Source organism: Marmota flaviventris, chromosome 3 (genome assembly GCF_047511675.1).
Source record: "Marmota flaviventris isolate mMarFla1 chromosome 3, mMarFla1.hap1, whole genome shotgun sequence".
NCBI lineage: Eukaryota > Metazoa > Chordata > Mammalia > Rodentia > Sciuridae > Marmota > Marmota flaviventris.
The window spans coordinates 65,572,135-65,584,059 of NC_092500.1; the positions used below are offsets into that span (position 1 = coordinate 65,572,135).

General features: G+C 42.1%; 1 protein-coding gene across 6 annotated transcripts in view; it reads left to right on the top strand.

The window, feature by feature from the left end:
* The window catches only part of Pou6f1 (POU class 6 homeobox 1), a 50,956-nt gene that overhangs the window by 16,806 nt on the left and 22,225 nt on the right, over positions 1-11,925 (top strand). For 3 of the 6 annotated variants that reach the window (XM_027949989.2, XM_027949991.2, XM_071609837.1), the window contains exon 2: positions 5,285-7,056. The gene's annotated coding sequence lies outside the window, so the exon portion shown is untranslated. Of the gene's footprint in view, positions 1-2,333; positions 2,636-5,284; positions 7,057-11,925 lie in introns of those variants that run through there. The other 3 variants (XM_071609836.1, XM_071609835.1, XM_027949990.2) reach the window with 3 other exon arrangements.

Genomic DNA, 11,925 nt, shown 5'->3' on the forward strand with positions numbered 1-11,925 from the left:
ACAGTACAGAAAGTTAAAAAAAAAAAAAAAACAGAAAACCATATTTACCCTTTCAGCTGGTAGGGCAATCTGTCAGAGACAGTGACAGCAGCCCAGCAATACAGTTTTACATCATTGCTAAAATTAAATAGAATAAAATGCTGTATGCATTTCAGGACAGGAGGTGGAAGTCTACAAAAACCAGAGCATGCATAAGCCATATTCCTTGTCATACAGAATTTTCCTCAAACTCTGGCTTCTCATCTTAAGATATTCTTGCATTGTTAACAGCTTTCAGGGACCTTCTCCTCCATAGCCCCTTATCCTGACAGGACTTCAATAAGGCAAGCCCTGACTGATAACTGCCTCCTTCTTTTATGCAAACTGACCTAGAAGCCCTTCGAAAGGCACTGCTGCTTTTCCTCTCCTCAAAAATGAGAGGGTTTTTGTTTGTTTTCCTACAGACCTACCTTCCATTCAGTCCCACCTGCCCTAGTCTTATTCCCTAGGCAGTAGGGACCTCTAATCTGGTGGTTAGAGAGGGGGAGGGGCAAACTTGGCCTGTGGAGGGGAGGCAAGCATGTGGGAAAATACACATGGATCCTGGGAGAACTTGGTTGCTTTGGGCTGGGGATAAGGCTCAGTAGTAAAGTGCTTGCCTAGCATGCATGAAGCCCTGGGTTCAATTTCCAGCACCTGTCACACACACACACACACACAAAAAGAACTTGGTTGATTTATGACAAGTTTTAGAAGACCTGAAATGGTCTTTTCACAAGTCAGGTTAGATGGGAACCCAGGGCTTTTCTACTTAAATTCCAGGAGCTTTCTGAACATAGTGCCAAGGAAGACAATGTTAACAAAGCATCTCTCCTGTTGGGTGCTTGGAGGACTTCAGAAGAAAGAGGAAACATAAGGCCCTTCATAAGGAAACACAAGGTCATTCATGTGTTAGGTAAACCATGTAAATACACTCTCAAGAAACAGTAAATGGCCTAAAAATTACAAATTTTATGATGAAGTTATTAAAACAATAATGTAATTAAAGTAATAACATTAATTGGACCAATGTGTTATTATTCAAGAAGGCTTCTTGTAGGAGGTAAAATCTTCAGTGGAGTTTGTAAAGCAAAAAGAGACCCGATTAATTTGAGAGAATAGAGGAAAATATGGCCAAATCTGCCTGACTTGGGCTCTCTCTACCCAAAATGAAAGAATGGTTTTGTGTGATTCTTTCTATTACTGCCGTGTTCCTGCTTGCTATAGACTAAATGTTTGTATTTTTCCAAATTTATATGTTGAAATCCTAAACTCCAATTTGGAGATGGGGCCTCTGGGAGGTGATTAGGTCATGAGGGCGTGAGATTAATGCCCTTATAAAAGGGAACCAGAGCTGGGTGCGGTGGCACATGCCTGTAATCCCAGCAGCTCAAGAGGCTGAGGCAGGAGGATCTCGAATTCAAAGCCAGCCTCAGCAATTTATCAAGGCCCTAAGTATCTTAGAGACCTTGTATCTAAATTAAATATAAAAAAGATCTTGGGATGTGACTCAGTAGTTAAGTGCCCCTGAATTCAATCCCTGGTAGCAAAAAAAAAAAAAAAGTGGGAGCGACCCAGAGAGCTTCCCAGCCTCCCTTCTACCACATGAGGATGGCTACCTATGAAGTTGGAAGTGGGTCCTCACAAGATATCAAATTAGCCAACACCTTGATATCAAGGCCCCCCAGTCTCTGGAATGGGGATAAATAAATTTCTTTGGTTATAAGACAGCCAGTCTATAATTTTTAAATAGCAGGCAAACAGACTAAGACATTGCCACACTAAACCACTTTCAGTTTCCCAAACCATTTCCTGAGCTCTTTCCTCCCTCATCACTGCTGCCTGTGCTGTTCCTTCTCCCTCCTTATCCCATCTTTCAGGCCTTCCCTTATATATGACTTCTTCAGAGAAGTCTTCCCTGCTCTCTCATATCATCTTCTTGTGGTCTTAGTCCCTGTGCATAGTGGTATATTCATATTTTTTATTTAATGTCTGTTTTTAAATCAACAAATATTTTTAGTTGTAGATGAACACAATACCTTTATTTTGTTTATTTAGTTGTTTTTTTGTTTTTTTTTTTTAATGTGGTGCTGGGGATTGAACCCAGTTACTCACACTTGCTAGGCAAGGGCTTTACCACTGAGCCACAATCCCAGCCCAAGTCTACTGTAATTCTAAGAAACACGTCTGTTTTGTCTTTTGCTAAAAGGCACTCAACCCAGTGTCTGACATATAGTAGATAATAAGTATTTGTTGAATTAATGAAATCTCAGAAAGCATGGGAAATCAGAGTGAAGGAAAAAAAATAGGCTGGGTGGAGGATCTTGTTAAAGAGTTTTATTTAGGATGAGAAGTAAAAGGAAGCTACTAGCACATCTCCTCACCTATCCATGGAAATACTTACACTGGTCTTTTTGTTTGTTTTGTTTTTACAGTGCTGGGAATTGAACTCAAGGCCTCACAAGTGATAAGCAAGCACTATACCACTGAGCTACATCCCTACCCTAACTATTTATCTATACATTTATTTATAGACAGAGTCTTACTAAATTGCCGGAACTGGCCTCTCAAACTTGCAATCTTCCTGCCTCAGTCTACTGAATTGCTGGGATTACAGGTGTGTGCCAATATGCCTGGCTTGTTTGCTTATTTACTTTTGTATTTTATTATAGTGCTAGGGAGTGAACTCAGGGCCTAGCATATGGTGGGCAAGCACTCCACCAGTGAACTACACCTCCAGCCCAATTGTTGGGTTTTTAAATATAAAAATAATATATATTCATTGCAAGAAGATTGCCATTACTAAGTATTGCTACCAAGTATTGATAAGGATGTCGAACAACTAGGACTCATATGTTACTGGACTAGAATTCTTGTATATTACTGGTAAGGATACAAATTGGTTCAAACGCTTTAGAAAACCATTTAGCATTATCTACAAATGCTGAACATGTACCCTAAACTTAGAAATTCCACTTTTCAGTATTTACCCCAAAGAAATAAGTGCACATGTTCACCAAAAGACTTGTCTAAGAATGTTCATGGCAACTTTATACATAAGAATCCAAAATCAGAACCAGCCAAACAAAAACACTCAAAAAATAGCAGAATGGATAAACTCTGGTATAATTATGCAATGAAATACAACACAACAATAAAAATAAATAAATAAAATCACTACACTTGATGACATGAACGAATCTCAAAAACATCAGGAGCCAGACACAAAAGAGTACATATTTTTTATTCAATTTATATGATGTAGACAGAATGAATTGGACATAACTTTCCTATGTTCATATATGAATACACAACCCGTATAACTCCACATCATGTACAACAAGAATGGAAATTTATACTCCATGTATGTATGAAATGTCAAAATACATTCTACTTTCATATATATCTAAAAAGAACAAATTAAAAAATTATATGATGAAGTTCAAGAACCAGCAAAACTAATTTATGTTATAGAAATCAGAATTAATGTTACTTTGGAAATTTCTCTAGAGTAACACCAGGGGATTTTCTTAGGTATTGGAAAGTGTCTCTGTCTTATTTATGTATTTTTTTAAGTTGTAGATGGACAGAGTACCTTCATTTTATTTATTTTTGTGTGGTGCTGAGGATCAAACCCAGTGCTTCACACATGCTAGGCAAGTGCTCTACCACTGAGCTACAACTCCAGCCCCTCTGTCTTGTTTTGAGTGGTGATTGCATAGATCTATATGTAAAAATTTGTCAAGGTGTGCACTTGGGCTGGGGTTGTGGCTCAGTAATAGAGTGCTCACCTAGCACATGTAAGACACTAGGTTTGATCCTCAGCACCAAATAAAAATAAATAAAGTGATTGTATCCATCTACAACCAAAAAAAAAAAAAGATTTTTGTACTTTAGTGCTGGTGCTGGAATGTAGCTCTGTGGTAGAGCAGTTGCCTGGTGTGCATGAGGCCCTAGATTTGCTCCCAGCCCTTAAGGGAGGAAAAAAAGAGCTGGGCATGGTAGCACACCTATAATCCAGCACCGCCAGAGGCTGAAGCAGGAGGGTTACAAGTTTAAATACATCCTGTATAATTTAATAAGACCCTGCCCAAAAATAAAAAATAAAAAGGGCTGGGGATGTAGCTTAGTGGTAAAGCATACCTGGGTTCAATTACCTGATTGATCATCACACATTCTATATACGTATGTTGAAATGTCACAATGCATAAATATGTACAATTAGGGGCTGTGGCTGTGGCTTAACGGCAGAGTGCTTGCCTAACATGTGTGAGGCACTGGGTTTGATCCTTAGCACTGCATACAAAAATAAATAAAGTAAAGGTATTCTGTCCATCTACAACTACGAAGAATAAATAAATAAATATGTACAGTTACTATGTGTGAATTAAAAATTTTTAAAAAGTTGAGGGGGCAGGGGTATAGCTTAGTGGTAAAGTGCTTTTGTAGTATGTGCAAGATCCTGGCTTCCATCCCAAGCCCCCAAAATACATATCTATACGTGTGTGTGTGTGTGTGTGTGTGTATGTGTGTATGTTTAAGATAAGTCAAATGATGAGCTGGGTTGGAGCTCAGTGGTAGAGCACTTGCATAAAATGTGTGAGGCCCTGGGTTCAATCCCCAACACCACCACACATACTCACAAAAAGTCAAACAAAGATAAGTATATTATATCCCAATGAAAAATGAAACAAAAGTAACATAGGTCCTTGAGCTATTTAAGCAATGAAGAAGTGTATACAATGTAAGTTAAAGTTTTCCTTTTCCCATAGAAAACTTTGATTCCCATTAACTCTGTGTCTCCCTGAGCTTCTCTGATCATATATGTTCTTTTAAACTATCCCAGATATCCATGTCATGCAGAGTCTTTGATCTATTTAGGTGCAACACCAACCAAGTCACATAGACTTAAGAGTTTCTGTCTTCATGTGACAAAGTTCAATAGCAATACTGTGTCCCTTGTTCACATAAAGAGCAGTAGGAAATACAGATGAGTAAGTCATAACTGGTGTGCTCAAAGAATTTACAGTCCAAAGGGACAGACTAGACTGTAGACCAATCAAGCCCAAGAGCTGTCATACCATGCCATGTAGTGTTTTAGAGGACCAATAAAATGGGTTCAAACTATTGTACAGATAATGATGCTTTATAATTGTATAGATGTTACAGTTTTCAAAGTTTTTTTTTTCTTTTTACATACAAGCTCACAATTAAACTTAACCCTATTAAGTAGTTATTATAATTATTTTTTTCTTTTTTGAGACAGGATCTTGCTGTGTGGCCCAAGCTGTCCTGGAATTCCTAAGACTCAAGCAATCCTCCTGCCTCAGACTTCCTAGTAGCTGGCACTAAAGTGAGGTCTTAGGGCTCTATCTTCCTTTTATAAGAAATGAAGTTAAATTACTTGCCCAGACTGTTGGCGAAAGAGCTGGGATTAAGACCCAAGTATTCTGACTGCTAACCCATGGGCAAGCTGATACAATGGGAGCTCTGCTGGCCAGGCAAATGATAATGCCAGGTCCCAAAAGGCAAGATTCTGTGAGCAACGCCTCCAGGTGTGAGCAAGTTCCAAGTAACCTCTTGAAAAAGTGTGCACCCTGGTCTGCAGCCACTTGGTAGTGGGGACTTAAGGAACAATCTCAAGAGGGAAGCAGTCTCCACTTCCTGTCACTTTACCTATAATTCATCTACCTCAAGCTCATCAGACACTACCAAATGTGGAGCTGGAGCTGGAGCTGGAGCAAGAAGGTAAGAGGCCAGCAGAGTAGACTGACAGCTGGCTGCCTCTATGAAATCCACATTCACTGAATCTACAGAACCTCCCTCTGCCCCAAAGCTTCTCTCATTCTTTTTCTTTTCCTTGGTTTTCCTCTTCCATTTGCCCAGTATTACTCCAACCTGCTTTCCCTTGACCCCTAAATCTGTCAGTTCTTAGCCCAAACCTACTTTCAAAAGCCAATAAGTAAATCAAACCCTTCTCACTCCCACAGCCACCAGAGCAGAAGGTTTTTTTTTTTTTTTCTATTCCACTAAACTTTTGTCTTTCTTTTCACATTTCCTTGTCTACTTGAACAAGAAGGCCCGGAAGTTATCATTAGATAACACAGCTTACTACCGCTCCTGGGGTAAAGGTAGGAGGGTGGAGGGACCTGGGTCCCCGCCCTGATTTGGAGCTGGGGGCACAGCTGCTTTGGTAGTTCCACCATGGCTTGGCTGTTTGAGTTCCCTCTCTCTTCTGGGGTTGGGGAATAGACATAAACTTGACTTTCCCCGTTAAGGGTGGCTGACTACCTTAGAAAGGAAAGGAAGCGGCTGAAAGTCACCGCCTTCACCACCCCAACCCTCATTTGAAGGGAAGGTGGCATAGGGTCCCCAGTCAGAACTTCCCTGCTCCTACTGTCACGTTCCAAAATGAAACGACCTCAAGCTGCACTCGGAGGCGGCTGACTAACTAGTCCTACCGACCCCCTATTCTTGTCCCAGGAGAGAACCTCTGGGATCTTCTGACCTGGTCGGGGCGGAGGATCCGCTCCCCACCACGGTGCCTGGATCCCGGGTCCCCAGATCCCCTCCTTTCTCTGACCGCCGCCCCCGGCGGTTGGCGCGGGCGGTGCAGCATGCGGCAAAGCTCTTTGCATAAATTATGCTCATGACGCAGCAGCTAAAAAAATCCAAGTAGCAGAAGGAGGGAAAAAAAGGGGGGAGGGAAAAGGGGGGGCCGTTACAAAGGGGGAAAGAAGAAAAATATATACCTGACCGCCCCCCCCTTTCCCTTCCCGCTTCCCGGTCGTCCCCCTCCTCCCAGCGCAGCCCACAGAGCCCCCTTCGGCTCTGCCCAGCCCCGGCGTGGGGGCCCGGGGGCGGCGGCGGGTCCCGACCGGCTCCCGGGCCGAGCTGAGCCCAGCCAAGCCGCACTGGCTTCTTTGTCTGCGGGCGGCGGCCGCCCCGGCCCCGGCCCGGGTCCCCTGGCCCGGGCTGTGAGATGAATCTCTAATCGGTGGCCGCCGGGCACCCGGGGCGAAGGCGGCTCGGGCTCCGGTAAGTAGCGGGGTCCGGGGCGGGGAGGGGTTTGCACGGAGGGGGAGGGGGCCGGGCAGGGGAGGTTTCGGGTTTGGTTAATATGCAATGCCCGTAATTAGCATAATTTATATATTTATGATAAAGAGAGAAAAAGCCGCGGGGCCGGGGCGGCGGGATAGCGGGCCAGGGCTGCGGGGAGCTCCAGGAGTGGGACGGCGCGCGGCTGCCTACCTGGGGCCGCAGACCCCGGGCCGCGCCCTCGGCCGCCGGCGGGCAGACTCGGACCCAGCGGGGAGGGGCGGCCGCCAGGTGGACCCGGTGGGAAACCTGGCCCTGGCCGCTCTGGGTTTCTGTCCCCGAAGCCCTGGTCGGGAATGAACCGCCGAGGAGGATGTATACACAGACCCCCGTGGCGACCCGGGACGGATTCCGCCCCACAGGAGAACCCGGGTGCCTGGGTTCCTGGTTACTAGGGCCAGCTGAGGCGGCCAGGGCGACCTGTCACAATTCACCCGCACGAACCTACGAGAGGACTGGTGGGACTCGGGGCTAGAGACCTGGGTGTTGCTGGAAGGTGGGGATGTGGTAGGAGGGTCACCATCGAGCACAGCATGAGCACTTCATAAATATTTAATCACAATATTATTATTAATAATAGTCATAATAATGGGCCCAATATGTGCTCCCTAGGCATTCGCATCTGGCAAGGCCAAGGGAGCTCTACGTGCTTTCTAACCGTCACTTTGAGCATTGAGATTACACTCTGGACTGTGATTGTAAACCTAAAACATTCACAGAATAAGCTGGAAAGGGGGAAATAAAAAGGGGTCAAGAAGCTTTCCTGGGCCAGACAACCGGCTCTTTGCAGAGATTTTATCCTCATCTGCTCCTCCCGATACCTTGTTCCCAAAGTAGAAGGCTGGTCTTCAGTTGCTCACACACATTTATCCCTCCTCCACTTATCTCGGTAATTTAAAGCAGCCAATATTGACTGGCCTAGGCCTTCTGAGGAAAAATTCCACCTATTCCATTTTGATTGAAGTCCTGGTGCTCAAGATGATGCTTCTGTGACCTGGAACTTCTTTGCATATCTGCTGTAGAACTTCACTCATTCTTCCATTGGTTCAACAAAATATTCTCCAAGGGCCGTACTAAGGTCAATTCAGATAAAGCTTCTTGTGTGTAGTTTTTCCTTCTGGGATGACCAGTAGATCATAAACATTAAAACAAGATAATACTGGAGAAAGAGACAGAGGGTTGGGGGAAGCTATTCTCTTTTCTTCCTGGGGGTACTGCCTGGCAATTAAGAAAATAGGGTTGGGGATGTACTTTAATGTTAAAGCGTATAGCATGTGCAAAGCCCTGAGTTCAATCCCCAGCACAACCAAAACCCAAACAAAACAAATTATCTATCTATCTATCTATATCTATCCCCCCATGTGTGTGTATATATGTATGTATATATTATATATGTGTGTGTGTGTGTGTGTGTGTGTGTGTAAGAAAGTGAGCCAGAAAAATATTGCTTTTCCAAGGATGCTCTGTTTTAAGAAAAAATCTGGGATAAGATAATAAGATTTAATCACAATAAAATTATAATTGCGGGTGGGGGGGTTGTAGCTCAGTGGTAAAGTGCTTGCCTAGCACATATGAGGTATTGGGTTCAATCCTTAGCACCACGTAAAAATAAATAAAGTTATATGTCCATCTACAATTAAAAAAAATTATTAAAAAATTGTAATAGGGCTGGGGATGTGGCTCAAGCGGTAGCGTACTCTATCCTCAGCACCATATACAAATAAAATAAAGATGTTGTGTCCACCAAAAACTAAATATATATATATATGTATATATATATATATAAATTCTCTCTCTCTTTGAAAAAATTATAATAGTTGTAATAGGGATGTGGCTTAGTGATAAAGCATATGCTTAGCATTGCAAGGATCTGAGTTTAACCTTCACCCCCAGTACCATAAATAAAAATAATTAACTAATTATAATAGTAATTTTTTTCATTTTTTATGATGCTTTACAATTTAAAACATTTTTTTTTTTTAGTACTGGAGTCTGAACCCAGGACCTTGATCATTCTAAGTAAGCACTCTACCACTGAGCTACATCGCCAGCTTTTTTTATTCTTGGAGACAGAGTATTGATAATTTGTTGAGGCTGGCCTTGAACCTGTGATCCTCCTGCCTCAGTCTCATGAGTGGCTGGAATTATAGGTATATAGTCACTGTGCCTAGCTTAAAACATTTTTATAGTCTTGTGGATGGGCAAGTGACAGGAGGGTCACCATTGAGCAGAGCATGAACACTTCATAAACACTAATGATAATATTATTTGGGGGGCCAGAATAGTCCCCATAAGAATTCCTCTTATTTCCTGATAGGAAGCTTTTTGTGTTGTTGGAAGGATAGAGATCTGAAGCAGGTGGACCTGGCCTGAAAGTTTGAATCTGCTATTCCCTTGATCAAGTCACCTGGCCTCTCTCTACTTCCATTTCCCTACAGATAAAAGTGAGGGTCATGATATGTGCACCATGCTAAGTATTTTACTTACGTGATTCTATATTATTGTGTAAGGCTATTTAGTTGCCATTTTAAAGATAAGGAAATTAAGATTCTGAGAGGTTAAATAAGTTGCTCAAAATCACACAACTGACTGCCGGGTGCAGTGGGGCACCCCTGTAATCCCAGCAACCAGGGTGACTGAGGCAGAAGGATCCCAAGTTTAAGGCCAGTCTCAGCAACTTAATGAGACTCTGTCTCAAATTAAAAAATAAAAAAGGTTGTATAAATAAAAAGTTGTAAAAAAATAAAAGGGTTGTAGCTCAGTGGTAGAATTTCCTTGGGTTTAACCCACAGTGCAAAAAGCAAACAAAAAAAAAACCCACACAACTCTTTTATGGCAAGGCTAATATTCGAACCTAGGTTTGCTTGGAAGCCCATTCCCTTATCTCTCTTTCTTTATTTTTTATTTTTTTTTAATTATTTTTTAGTTATAGGTGGACATGATATCTTTATTTTTTTTTTATGTGGTGCTGAGGATCAAACCCAGTGCCTCACGCACACCAGACTCTTTACCTCTGAGCTACAATCCCAGCCCCTCTCTTTCTTTATTTATATATATATATATATATATATATATATATATATATATATATATTTTAGTTGTAGTTGGACATAATACCTTTATTTTATTTATTTATTTATTTTTATGTGGTGCTGAGGATCGAACCCAGCGCCTCACACGTGCTAGGCAAGCACTCTATGGCCCCAGTCCCCTCTTATCTTTCTTTGATCTTTAGCCTTCTCATCTGTAAAATGCAGGTAGTATTAGTATGTTAGTCAGCTTTCTGTCACTGTGATAAAATACCTGAGATAAATCAAGTTAAAGGAGGAAAGGTTTATTTGGCTCATGATTTCAGATGTTTCAGTCCATGGTCAGCTGGCTTCACTGCTTTTAGGCCTGTGGCAAGGCAGATCATCACGGTGGGGAAGATGTGGTGGAACAAAGCTGCTCACCTCTTGGCAGTTAGTAAAGAGAAAGTGGGAGAGGGAAGGGGCCCGGGACAAAATATGCCCATTAAGGAAAGACCCTCAGTGACCTAATTCCTTCAACTTGGCCCTGCCTCCTAAAGTTTCCACACTAGTACCCAGTGGTCTGTTAAGCTATGACTCCATCAATGGGTTAACTTATGGGTGAGATGAGAGCCCTTGTCGCCAACCACCTTCCAAAGACTGCTCCTCTGAACATTCCTAGGGACCAAGCCTTCAACATATGAGCTTTGGGGGGACATTTCAGATTCAGACCATAGCCACTAGTTAATGCATTGTTCTTGGTGTTTTGTACAATAATTCCAAAGTAAGCCCTCTTATTAGGATTTTTTCAGTGAGAAAACAGAGAGGTAATCTATCTACCCCCAGACAGTCACACAGTTGGTCAAGCTATGGTATTCTCTATGTAACCATTAAGCTCTGTGGCCTCATGGGGCTGATGTCAAATTATAATAATAATAGGTAACACTTATTGTACTTTTTTTTAAATTTTTTGGTGCCAGGGATTAAACCCAGGAATGCTTAATTACTGAGCTACATCCCTATCCCTTTTTTCGTTTTTTTAGATGGACACAACACAATGCCTTTATTTTTTATTTGTTGAGGATCAAACCCGGGTCCCGCCTGTGCTAGGCCAGCCACAATCTCAGCCCCCCATCCCTTTTTAAAACTTTTTTTAAAATTTTGAGACAGAGTCTTGCTAAGTTGCTGAGGCTAGCTTTGAACTTGAGATCCTCCTGCCTCAGCGTTCTGAGCTGCTAGGATTACAGGTGTACACCACCATGCCTGGCTTTATTGGACTTTTACACAATTTATTATAAATATGGTAACTGAGGCATAGAACATGGGCCCTTGCCCAAGTTCTCACAATTAAGAAATAGTGAAACTGAGAGGCAAACCAAAGTTCTTAACTATTACACTAAGTTGAAAATATAATTGAGATAATGTATGCAAATTAATTATACTATCTTCCACTTTCTGATCACTTAGTATATGTCAGGCATTCATATACAATGTGTTGATTATTCGTTCTTTACAATAGCCCTAGGAAATAGGTGCTATTATTATTTCCATTTTGTAGATGGAGAAACTGAGGCACAGAAATTAAATCATTTGTCCAAAGTTCTCTACCTCGTAAACATTAAAACTGAGATGTCTCTGGACCATGCTCTTAATGCTATGTATTAAAGGCCTGGGTTTCATAAATTATCATGACTATTGTTCCTCAGCAGGTAGGACACAAAGTCTGTGTCATGGAGCTAGGAATGGAAAGAGGTGAGAGAACAATGCAGAAAATCCACTCAGGCAGTGACAACCTGAAAGA